This window comes from Crinia signifera, chromosome 3, assembly GCF_055691185.1.
Source record: "Crinia signifera chromosome 3, ASM5569118v1, whole genome shotgun sequence".
NCBI classification, from domain to species: domain Eukaryota; kingdom Metazoa; phylum Chordata; class Amphibia; order Anura; family Myobatrachidae; genus Crinia; species Crinia signifera.
Genome location: NC_139219.1, coordinates 13,138,899 through 13,151,863, shown reverse-complemented (window position 1 = coordinate 13,151,863; position 12,965 = coordinate 13,138,899).

Below are 12,965 nucleotides of genomic sequence, written 5' to 3'. Positions count from 1 at the left end.
ATGTTTCACTACAGGTGATGGCAATCAATAATTAAGAGGGAAGTCCAGGAACAGAGCATTGTGTCCCTCCTGGAGAGGGTAATGTTGGGAGGTATGAGGTAGTGCAGCTGCTATGGGGCCCAGAGCTGAGAGGGGCCACCTTCCCTGTCACAGGTACATGTGTTATATACAGGGGTGTAGCTACCAAAGGTGCAGGGAGTGCACTGCTATGGGGCCAGAGCTGAGAGGGGCTTCCCTGTCACAGTTACATGTGTTATATACATCGGTGTAACTACCATAGGTGCAGGGGGTGCAGCTGCTATGGGGCACAGAGCTGAGAGGGGCCACCTTCCCTCTCACAGTTACATGTGTTATATACAGGGTGTAGCTACCATAGGTACAGGGAGTGCAGCTGCTATGGGGCCCAGAGCTGAGAGGGGCCACCTTCCCTGTCACAGTTACATGTGTTATATACAGGGTGTAGCTACCATAGCATACCCTCCAACATGACCCATTCCAATAGGTACAAAATGCTCTGTTCCTGGACTTCCCTGCCAGTGGCAGTTACAGAGATAGGACTCCAGCACAGTCCAAAATTCAAAGATGGGGAGTCACATCAACTGTCAGTGTGTCCAGGACAGTGATGTATGGGGTGGCAGTAGGTGTGGCTCACCTCTTTGAATATTGGACTGTGCTGGAGTCCCACCTCTGCAGCTGCCACTGGCAGGGAAGTCCAGAAACAGAGCATTTTGTACCTAATGGAATGGGTCATGTTGGAGGGTATGCCATAGGTGCAGGGGGTGCAGTTGCTATGGGGCCCAGAGCTGAGAGGGGCCACCTTCCCTGTCACAGTTACATGTGTTATAAACATTTACATATAGTCATAGACAGTAGAGCAGCTATATACAGTACATGTTCACAATAAATAGGCTGAGGCTACGTATCCCATCTCTCCAGCAGAGATAGTGTTAAGTGTTTTACCAGGCAAGGGCTCATTGCAGAGAACATCATTTGCTGCCAAATCATATTTCACTTTGATCGCGCTTAATCCAATTACTGAAATTTCAATAAACATAAATGATTAAAATATGGAATGTTTAATTTTCATAAAGAAACCAAAAACCTGTAATTTACTGATATATAATAACCGCCTGCTGAAATCTTTATAAATTGTCTATTATAAATTGAGAAATAATGTCCGCATTAGGAAACATTTGTTTTATATATAAATTAGATATTTACAGAGGTTATTATTCTATAACACAGGAGGGAATGCAAAAACATGCAGAAATGGGTGAAGAGGACCGGCCAATGGGCAATTCGGGCAAATACCCAGCCGGCTTTCTGCCCAGCCAGTATGCATACACAGTGTTCCGTTAAGCCACGCCCTATGATTCATGGCCATGCCCCTTTTGCATGTCCCTGTGATGTAACGCATGTGCAAAGAAAGAAAGCCGTACCAAATTTTTACCCAAGATGATCTCTGGGGCATATGATCAACGAGAATGCATCATGTCGTTTTAAAAACTTTATTGATCCAGAGCAGTGTTTTTCCACCTTTTTCAACTCATGGCACACCAAATAAGATTATAGAATTGGCAGCGCACACCATCAAACCCCACAGGGAAAAACTTATTTTCCCCCACAGGAAAAGAACAAATCCATTAGCGCCGATATGAAAAAATAATCACACTGGTCTCCACAGGTACCAAAAATAAAATACATTGCCCAGATTTGGTTGCTAAGCAATTGAGTCTGATTTATTGCCCATCCTGAGTTTCTCTGTGAGAGGAGTGTGTAAAGGATGTTAATATGGTAACGCGGCACCGTAATGTGTCACAGTCTGATCCACTATATTGTTACATAATAAGAACTGGGGCACTTTAATGTGGCACAATATGTAATGTGTCATAATCTGATCCATTATATTGTTACATAATAAGAACTGGGGCACTTTAATGTGGCATAATCTGAACTGGGGAGAATTTGGATCTTATTTTGGTTCATACGCAATGCTGCAAATGTCTCAGCGTTGTGTGTGGAAGAAACTCCGCCAGCACAAACGGCCACACCCCCCTCGAATTTCCTTGCACCGCTGTGAATGGAGGTTTAGCATAAACATCACTCGCAGCCTTGGGTGCGGGGGCAAAATCATTTAACGGTAACCGACCATTGAATGATTTCTACAGCGCTCCCAGATGTAAGACACCTCTCTGACGTCAGCTGCCCGCCCCCGACACACGTGTCACAGGCGCATTTATATAGAATCGCCCAGCATTTTCATTGGATATCCGCCCCCTTACCACCCCTGGCTGCTACTCCATGCCCCACGCCCACACTGCTAGGTGCGGACAGGATGGCGAACAAGCAGTCTGCAATGCCCGCTCGCACCAACCGTCTACACATGCGAATAAATGCGCATACACATCACTCCCTGTGCGAACACATGGCGGAGCGATGTAATCAGAATAAGGCCCTGTATGTCATAATGTGACCTGGGGGTACTGTGTGGCATCATATGTACTGGCAACCCATATGTGACATAATGTAAGCTAGAAATACTGTACGACGGATCGTAAAATAAACCAGGGCACTACTGTGGGGTTGGGATCATTTGGTCTACAGCATGATGGTCAACAGTCATTAGGTCAACACCATTAGGTCGACATGGGTCTAGGTCGACATGGTTATAGGGCGAAAGGTCATTAGTTCGACAATGTCTAGGTCGACACTCAAAAGGTTGACATGGGTTTTTTTTACCTGAATGTCAACACAGTCGACATGGACACAGTTTAAAGTGCACCGCATCCCCAAGCATCACTCGCTGTGCTCACAATGCGCCGGGCACAGTGCCTCGCTGCTCTTGGCACACTATTTTAGTCTCCCACCACGCCCCTAGTGGATGGTAGGGCATGAAATACCGCCTGTTGGCACATGTCGGGTCAAAAAACGGTGAAAAACCCCATGTTGACCTTTTGACTGTTGACCTAGACATTGTCGAACTAATGACCTGTCGAACTAACGACCTGTTGAACTAATGACCTTTTGACCTAGAACCGTGTCAAACTTTCCCGTTTCGACCTAGACCCATGTCGACCTTTTCCCATGTCGACCTAATGGTGTCGACCTAATGACTGTCAACCATCATGCTGTAGACCAAATGACCGCATCCCCTTCTATGGGGCATAATATTAACTAGGGCACTACTGTGGGGCATAAAATGAGTGCAGAAAGATTAGGGGCACCATTATGGACCATAAAATGAATAACTGCTATGTAGAGATCTCTCTCTAGAAGCACTTGGATAGAATGTTGCTATGGGGCCCAAGTTCTTGTTAAGCCCTTTGGAGCCTTTACACACCAATGCAATGTCTGGCTTGCAAAAATGATTATCTCCAAGTGCTCCAAGGTGTGAGGCATTGTGGGACATTTTGTTTCTGCCATCCCCATACAACAAGTATGGCTGAGGAATATGTTGAGGGTTAGCTATATAAAAGCAATATTTACTTTATACAGTACGTGTATTTTTTTCTATCTTTCATGGGATATAGGCATGACCCAGAGGCAGATGTTCCACAAGGCAAGCTAGGCACCTGCCTAGGGCCCAGCAGGTCCCAAGGGGCCCCATAAAGATACCCTGGGCATCCAAAACATTCTCATAGGAGCATTGCGTGACTATCATGTGACATCATGAAATCACATGGACACGCCCACACTCCCAAAGTCCCTTTTAAGCACTTTGATAGGACAAAAAAATATTTGGGCACACAAAAAGGTGTCTCATCCCCTGCATGTGGGCTGTCAGATTACCGTGATGTGACCCAGGTATGAGGTCTACTTCCTGATTCAGATTTGTATACAATGCCGATGTTAACGCAGCTGAGCATTTATCAAGGGACTCGATCGATGCTGCCTGCAATCAGCACCAAAATAATAGTGCTGTGGATTGTTTGAGGAGGGGCCCAAACCAGTCTCTTACCTAGGGACCCGTGAGGTCTAAATCCACCTCTGACATGACCTGAAAACAGCAGGTGAGGTTGCAAACACACCTCACTATCATTGCGGTCTATAGAAAGCCTTACACAACCGAGAAGAGCAGCAACGTCTGAATCAATAATGCATTGAGACGTATGCTGCAGAATGTGATCAATATGAACTGGAAAGAACTCTGTATAGAGGAAATAATCTATTAAATGACGCACACTGATGTATAGCAGGACTGTTAGATGCAGTCGGGTAAGTTTCTCCCAGGTGGCCGGAGGCAAGATAAATATTGGTGCTAGCCCCCCCCCCCCCCCCCCTCCCCCCTCATACACACAACCTTACATTTTACATTTTTATATATATATATATATATATATATATATTAGATTCGATTTGGTATCTGGCACTGGTACCTGGATATCTTTTAACGGCATATCATGTTTAATGTCTAAACAATGCAAAAACAATCAGCGTAACGGATATGTTGCATTTAAGTAAATTCAAAGCTTAATAGCCCAGGTTAATGGTGTAGTGTTTACAGCATACCGCAGTTCCGCAGAACTCATATTATTTATTACAAGTAATTTCGGTTTTAAGAGAAATAGTTTATAGGAAGCATGTATATGAAATATATTCATTGAGACCCCTGGGGGCTAGTGTGTTTAACTCTGATATCCATTTGGTTTCTTTGCGCAGAAACCCCACCTCTCTGATTATAGGGGACATGATCAATTATTTTGTAGCGCAATTGCGCTAGACTATGCTTGTGTTCCATGAAATGTTTAGCCACTGGCTGTTCCACGTTTTTACCGGACAGGGCTAGACGTAAAGCGCTTCTATGCTGTCCCATACGCTCTCTGAATTGGCATGTAGTTTTGCTGATATAGAATTTTGCACAAGGGCATCATATGTAGTACACTATGTGCGTGCTGGTACAGCTAAGGACATAATTAATAGTTGGGTTTTTTTTACCACTAAGTGGGTGTAGGAAATGATCTCCTGTTTCCATATAGGAGCAGGTAGTGCACCCCAGGCATTTATATACCCCCGGTTTTTTGGTAAGGAAGTGTTCACCCTGTTTTTGCTTAAAAGTTGATATATCCGAATGTACCAACATATCCCTTAGGTTTCTTCCCCTTCTGTAACTGGGTAATAAGCGTTTTTATACTGAGTGATGACAATCCTGGGTCGTTCTGAATTATGGGCCAATGTTTTTTTGCCGTCCTACTTAATGTGTCGCTTGCTGTAGTATAGGTATTCACCCAGACCACGCAGTCCTGTTTTGGGTTTGCTAATTACCACCGGACTTTTTTGGGGGGGGTCACTAGCGCTTTACTGATGGCTTCTTCCAATAATCTGTTTGAGTAGCCTCTTTGCAAGAATTTTATTTTCATTTTTTGCATTTGAGCTAATTTATCTATGGGGTCTGTGCATATTCTGTGAACTCGCAGGAACTGTGAGTATGGGAGACCTTTTTTAAGTGATGGTGGATGAAAGCTTGTAGCTGCTAGTAGGGTGTTACAGTCCGTGGGTTTTGTGTACAGTGAGGTAGGTATTTGATTATTTTTAATCATAACAGCAACATCAAGAAAGTGTACATAGTCACTGTTGACTTCAAAGGTAAATTTGATATCTGGATCTAGCTCATTAATGTCCAACATCATGTTTGTAAAAGCTTCTTTGGTATCACACCAGATTATAAACACGTCATCTATATATCTGGTGAAAAAATGGATCTTGCTGGCATATTTCTCTGAAAAGAACAGACGTTTCTCTATTTCAAACATAAAAGCGTTTGCATAGGCAGGTGCTACGCAACTGCCCATTGCACAGCCTTGCACCTGCCTATACAACACGCCATCAAACAAGAAATAATTTCTGTCAAGTGCCATATAGAGGAGTTCAACAAAAAAGGAAACACAAGGGCCAACATAATGTTCAGAGTCTTGTAGTAACTTACGTACAGCTTCAGTTCCCCTTGTTGTTGGAATGTTCGTGTATCAGCTAGTTACGTCTGCGGTGCAGAGCAGGCAATCTTCAGGCAAAGGTCCCAAAGCATCCAGTTTCTCCAAGAACGGAGGGAGCTTCCTCCAACAGTGAACAGGATTCTCTACCAAGCACATCCTCAGGTAAACACCCTTTAGGGGTTCGTACAAGGGCACAAAAAGTAAGAGGAAAAGAACCCGCAGGGCCAAGCAGTGTGAAAGGCAGAGGAAGACAGAGGGGAGGCAAGAAATAAACGTTATAAATCTATCAAAAAGATCCCTCTCAACTGATGAGATGTCAATCCTTATGAGCAAAATCGAATAGAAAACAGGGAAAAATGGAAGAGTGTGTACACAGCTTATGAAAATTGGGTTAACATGAATGTTGCATTACCCACTGAAGAAGCTGAGAGTTTAGTGTGCATAACATTTTTTAATAGGTTTTCCTTGTATCAATTCCTCGGGTAGATTAGGGGTTTATTACCAGCCCAGACCTTGGTAATACCGCTGCCTCACTATCGTTCCATAGCAATACAAAGGTAAGACCCAAGGCGCTCAGTTCTCATATAACAAAGGTTAACTGCAGAGCGATTTTCCTTTTCAACTTAATTTGCTGCATAACTCGTGGAACTGCTCAGTTATCCGTACGCTCCTCTGTGCTGGATATGAATGATCCGTCACAGCTAAATACACAGGTTGTTGCCTGGCTATAGGCTGTTATTTACATTTCCAAATAGCATTAGCGAGATAATAGATAATTGAAAACAATTTAATAAAAACGTGGTGGCAATGATAGTACCAGGAAACACGGCCATAAATTGCATTGCTTTTTAATAGAACACATTATGGTGATCTCACAACGTGACACATTCCACTTGGAGCACCGTGGTGTAGTGGCAGAAATTATTATAGACATTACCAAAAGAAAGGTTACAGCGCAGGTAAGGATCATGGGAGCAATTCAGGCCTTTTCGCAGGGCTGGGAATTCGCACGGCGCTGATTAACAATAAACTATGCATGTGTATGGTTCGCAGTATGCATACGCGAGGCTGTCCTGTGATGAAAGCCTGCTACTATTTCTATATGCACGCCGTTTGCAAGATGATTGACAGGAAGTAGGCATCTGGGGGTGGTATAACTTGAGAAGTAAAAAGGTGGGGTCTATATTAATCTGCGCAATGGAAGCTGCCTATACTTCAGGTTCTAGTAAGGTAAAGGACCCACCCAGACCTTTTGTGAGAATTGTGAAAGAATAGAAATACTAGAACCAATGAAATGGGGGCGCTACACCAGGTGATCAGAACGTGAAACTAGTTCCAGAGAAAGGAGACTTATACTCCCCTGTTTTAGGCCTCCTTTAGTCCTCCTTTTCTGAGTCTCCCTCCACGTATATGTATATATGTAAGAGACAAAAAGAAAAGAAAGAGGGCAACTCTCCTCGTGTGATATCGTCAAAGCTGTTTTACAATACTAAAGACAAAATGCTCATCTTGTTGTGATATCTATTTAGAAAAGTATACTGGAGGTGGTGTCCCCCCTTTTCCAATGCACTCACAAGATGGCAAATCACAACAGGCTCTTCATATATCTTTGGGAATATGGTCATACAGGATTTCTCAGACCGGATAAGTGTTAGGGGTGGATCCCCCCTACCCAAAATACTCACTCAGAGTCAGACAGAGGTTTGCATATCTCGTGGGTCTTTGGTCTCCGGTATTCCCTGTTCCTGAGTGCTATGATGTTTAGCGCATTCCAGGACAGGAGAAAAGGAAAAAGAAATAGGCACTGCGAGATACTGTATATTAAAACAAGTATCTCTTTATTAGTATATTAACAGTGTCAAAAAAAAAAAAAACATAAGTTACTATGTAACAAATTCCGCTTTGGAGCCGCTGGAGCTAGATTGGACCGGTATAACCTGGAATTCTTTAAGATGTTGAATTAGTGGACAGGGTACGTGGGGCCCCGTTGGTTCCTGACCACAATTAAATTCCAGGTATTTCCGTCCAATAGACCACAGGCATCCAAATAGGAGATAAAGAAGTTCAGGTGTGTAAAGAGAGGATCATCCACCAACGCGTTTCGATCCCAAAACGGATCCGTTTGTGGTCAGGAACCAACGGGGCCCCACGTACCCTGTCCACTAATTCAACATCTTAAAGAATTCCAGGTTATACCGGTCCAATCTAGCTCCAGCGGCTCCAAAGCGGAATTTGTTACATAGTAACTTATGTTTTTTTTTTTTTTTACACTGTTAATATACTAATAAAGAGATACTTGTTTTAATATACAGTATCTCGCAGTGCCTATTTCTTTTTCCTTTTCTCCTGTCCTGGAATGCGCTAAACATCATAGCACTCAGGAACAGGGAATACCGGAGACCAAAGACCCACGAGATATGCAAACCTCTGTCTGACTCTGAGTGAGTATTTTGGGTAGGGGGGATCCACCCCTAACACTTATCCGGTCTGAGAAATCCTGTATGACCATATTCCCAAAGATATATGAAGAGCCTGTTGTGATTTGCCATCTTGTGAGTGCATTGGAAAAGGGGGGACACCACCTCCAGTATACTTTTCTAAATAGATATCACAACAAGATGAGCATTTTGTCTTTAGTATTGTAAAACAGCTTTGACGATATCACACGAGGAGAGTTGCCCTCTTTCTTTTCTTTTTGTCTCTTACATATATACATATACGTGGAGGGAGACTCAGAAAAGGAGGACTAAAGGAGGCCTAAAACAGGGGAGTATAAGTCTCCTTTCTCTGGAACTAGTTTCACGTTCTGATCACCTGGTGTAGCGCCCCCATTTCATCTGGGGGTGGTAACCAGCCGTTCACAAGGTGATAGACAGGAAGTAGGTGTCTGGGGGCAGTAACTTGCGTTCACAAGGTGATAGACAGGAAGTAGGTATCTGGGGGTGGTAACTGGCCGTTCACAAGGTGATAGACAGGAAGTAGGCATCTGGGGGTGGGAACCAGACGTTCACAAGGTGAAAGACAGAAAGTAGGCCTCTGGAGGTGGCAACCGGATGTTCACAAAGTGATGGACAGGAAGTAGGCGTCTGGGGTTGGTAACTGGCCGTTCACAAGGTGATAGACAGAAAGTAGGCATCTGGGGGTGGTAACCGGCCGTTCACAAGGTGATAGATAGGAAGTAGGCGTCTGGGGGTGGTAACCGGACGTTCACAAGGTGATAGACAGGAAGTAGGCATCTGGAGTTGGTAACCGGATGTTCACAAGGTGACGGACAGGAAGTAGGCGTCTGGGGTTGGTAACCGGCCGTTCACAAGGTGATGGACAGGATGTAGGTGTCTGGGGGTGGAAACCAGCCATTCACAAGGTGATAGACAGGAAGTAGGTGTCTGGGGGTGGTAACCAACCGTTCACAAGGTGATAGACAGGATGTAGGTGTCTGGAGGTGGTAACTGGCCATTCACAAGGTGATAGACAGGAAGTAGGTGTCTGGGGGTGGAAACCAGCCATTCACAAGGTGATAGACAGGAAGTAGGCATCTGGGGGTGGTAACCGGCTGTTTAGTGGGAGTGCTAAGAAAAATGCAGATGTGCCGGATAAAATGCTGGGAGTGTCTAGGAAAACGCATCCAATTGGACTGCCTTGGGTGACTGGCAGGTCAGACTTAGGGGGAAATTCTGGTTCATTTGCTGGGATGCGAATTTGCATCCTTGCCAGTGACCCATATCCCCCATTGCTAATGGTGGTATGCCGGCCCACCGTTCCGCCTGGCGCGTACATTTGCACTGGATGCAAATTACTTTTTTACATGAGCATCCATTTGCATGCCACTGGGAGCCTCGCACAACTTTCGATGGTCAGCAACCATCGAAAGATGTATAAGGTGCACGCATATATAAGGTTGCTATGAGCAACCTCACATATGTGTGTACACTCAGAAGGAAGTGGGCGGGCAGCTGACATCCAATGATGGCAGATGCCCGCCCCCTCATGTCCGTCACTTCTTCCCAGTGTTCTCATGGGAACGCCCAATGGGAACGCTCATGGGTGTTCCGATATGCTAATGGGCCAGTCGGCCGCCCACGCCCCCCATTCGCAAGCATGGGTGCGCGCACCCATCGGCCAGTGCAGTTGAATTTTACCTCCAGGGGGAGGGGGGCTACCTTGAAACTTTTCACCAGAAACATTGCTAACTGTGTTGAAATACAGTCCTGCAGCCTATAGGTAAAAACCGCCTCTGCATGTAAGGGATTGCATCCACTATTATCTGTATGACTTGTTATGTCATCATAAATATTTATTACAATACATTTCTCAGTTGCCTTTGCCTCCTTTTAGAACATTGTGAATAACAATCTGCAGCTTTCCTCAATCACAGGTAAATGCTGCAATAAAAGGAGAATAGTAATGCTGCAGAGGACACAGCGCATTCCCCAGCACCACAGGGGTTTGAGGAACGATTTCTGTAGCACGTTCTAGCTGTAGTACATCTCAGGATCTGATGACACAGTAACACCACGTACGATGATAGAGCTTCCCTTCCAGAAAAGACCTAAGTTAATAAACACAACATGGGCCTCATCTACAGCTGGACATAAGCACAATTTGCACTTATTTCCATCACCGTCACAATATCTGTATTATTCCAATATGCAGTTGTGACATATAGCAGTAGCGTTAAATACAATTGTGCTCATAAGTTTACACACCCTGGCAGAATTTGTGATTTTCTGGCCATTTGTCAGAGAATATGAATGATAACTCACACACATTTCTGTCACTCATGGTTAGTGGTTGGGTGACGCCATTTATTGTCATAAAACTGTGTTTACTCTTTTTTTACTCATAACGACAACAGAAACTACCCAAATGACCGTGATCAAAAGTTTACATACCCCAGTCCTTAATACCGTGTATTGCCCCCTTTAACATCAATGACAGCTCGAAGTCTTTTGTGGTAGTTGTGGATGAGGCTCTTTATTTTCTCAGATGGTAAAGCCGCCCATTCTTATTGGCAAAAAGCCTCCAGTTCCTGTCAATTCTTGGGCTGTCTTGCATGAACTAGACGTTTGAGATCTCCCCAGAGTGACTCAATGACACTGAGGTCAGGAGACTGAGTATTGCCTGATATTGCGGAGGCTCCTTAATTCATTCCAAAACTATCCAGGTTAATAAAACAACCTTGTTGAGGCCTTTCACAATATCCCAGAGCCTGGTACAATACTTTCATCTCTGCGCCATCACCAGTGAACCTGAAGCAGAAGTTATTCGGCTGAAGAACCTACAGAGGTTAGTGAGAGTGACACATACATCGTATCAGTCAGTTCCGAATCAGCCCCATATTCCCAGAGACACACAGATATCCTCTAGGTGCAGGGTGTGTGGTGTATCCCCCCCCCCCCCAAACACCGAAAACAGCGCACACCATCCATTATAAACACATCCGTAGTTATGTGTGTCTTGTATCCAGGGCCGCCGACAGGGGGGTGCCCTGGGTACAGCTGTCCTGGGCCACGGCCTCTGGAGGGGCCCGGGCAGCCCGCTCCTCCCCTATCCAGGTACTTGTATGCCCGCCACCCCCCCCCCCACCACTGGTACTTGTATGCCCGCTCCCCCCCATCCCCTAATACTTGTATGGCCACTCCCCCCCCACCCTGGTACTTGTATGGCCACTCCCCCCTACCCTGGTACTTGTATGGCCACTCTCCCCCATCCCCTAATACTTGTATGGCCACTCCCCCCCACCCTGGTACTTGTATGGCCACTCCCCCCCTACCCTGGTACTTGTATGGCCACTCCCCCCCTACCCTGGTACTTGTATGGCCACTCTCCCCCATCCCCTAATACTTGTATGGCCACTCCCCCCCCCTACCCTGGTACTTGTATGGCCACTCCCCCCCTACCCTGGTACTTGTATGCCCGCTTTTTAGCCCGTACACCCACAAGTGAATGGATGAGTCAGAGTACACATTGATTCGCACGCCGGTGTGGCCATTCGATCAGCGAAGGGGGGGAGCAGGCGTTCATTCCCTAAAGGGCGGCGTTTGCCCGCTCGCAAAGCAGTAAAAGAACACTGCTTAGCGAGCGAGTTTGAATAACCCCCATTTCAGCTACTTCAGATAAGAACTGCAAGCAGGAATTAGGCATAAAGTATATTTATATTTCTGGGAATTTATCTCTCCTTCAGGGGCCTGCACACAGGCATAAAATATGCCAATAATTATTTTATTAATGGAGACATTCCAAGCAGCAAATGGTAGTTTATCCCTTATGTTTCCCTCCTACGCTGAATGGAGAGTTCTGCTGTCTGTTACCAGTTCCTTCTCCCATGTACATATGTAGATTCATCTGTAGGCGCATTCACAGAGCCCAACACTGACAATCATTGGAACGACAATGTCAATATATAACACGGGAAAACTCTCCATAGACCTTACTACAGCTGTCAATGCTGCCGCTCAGAATAAAAAATATCTGGTTTCTTCTATTTCCCCAGGAAGTAGATATTCAGTTATCGCTTCATCATGCCTGAACAACGCCATAACTAGAACTTTATGGCTTTAGAGCAAGGATTTGCAACCTTTTCCAACTCGCGGCACACCAAGCAAGATTTAAAAATTGGCCCCCCACAAGGAAAACACCAGCCAATCAGCTCTTAACTGGCAGGTCACAGGCTGTGTTTGAAAAATGACAGATAGAAGTTGATTGGTTGGTGGTTTATCAGTCTCCGTTTTAATACTTTTCAAGGCTTAGTACATCTCGCCCATTGACCCCCCCCCCCCCACCCAGATGAACACAGTACAGGCTGTGCCAGGGTAGTGCCCCAAAGGGTAGAGTTACAAATGCCCTCATGTAAACACCATACGAGTCACTGCCTAGCTGCCATTTTGTTCTCCAAGGGATAGGGGCCAGCAGCCAGATCTGGGCCCACTGACATCAGAAAGGGTTCTCCTATGGCCAGGATACAGATACAGGACTGGAGCAGGAAGTTGAACTGGTGGTGGTAAACCTGTGTGGACATCTCCAGCTCTGGTGGCA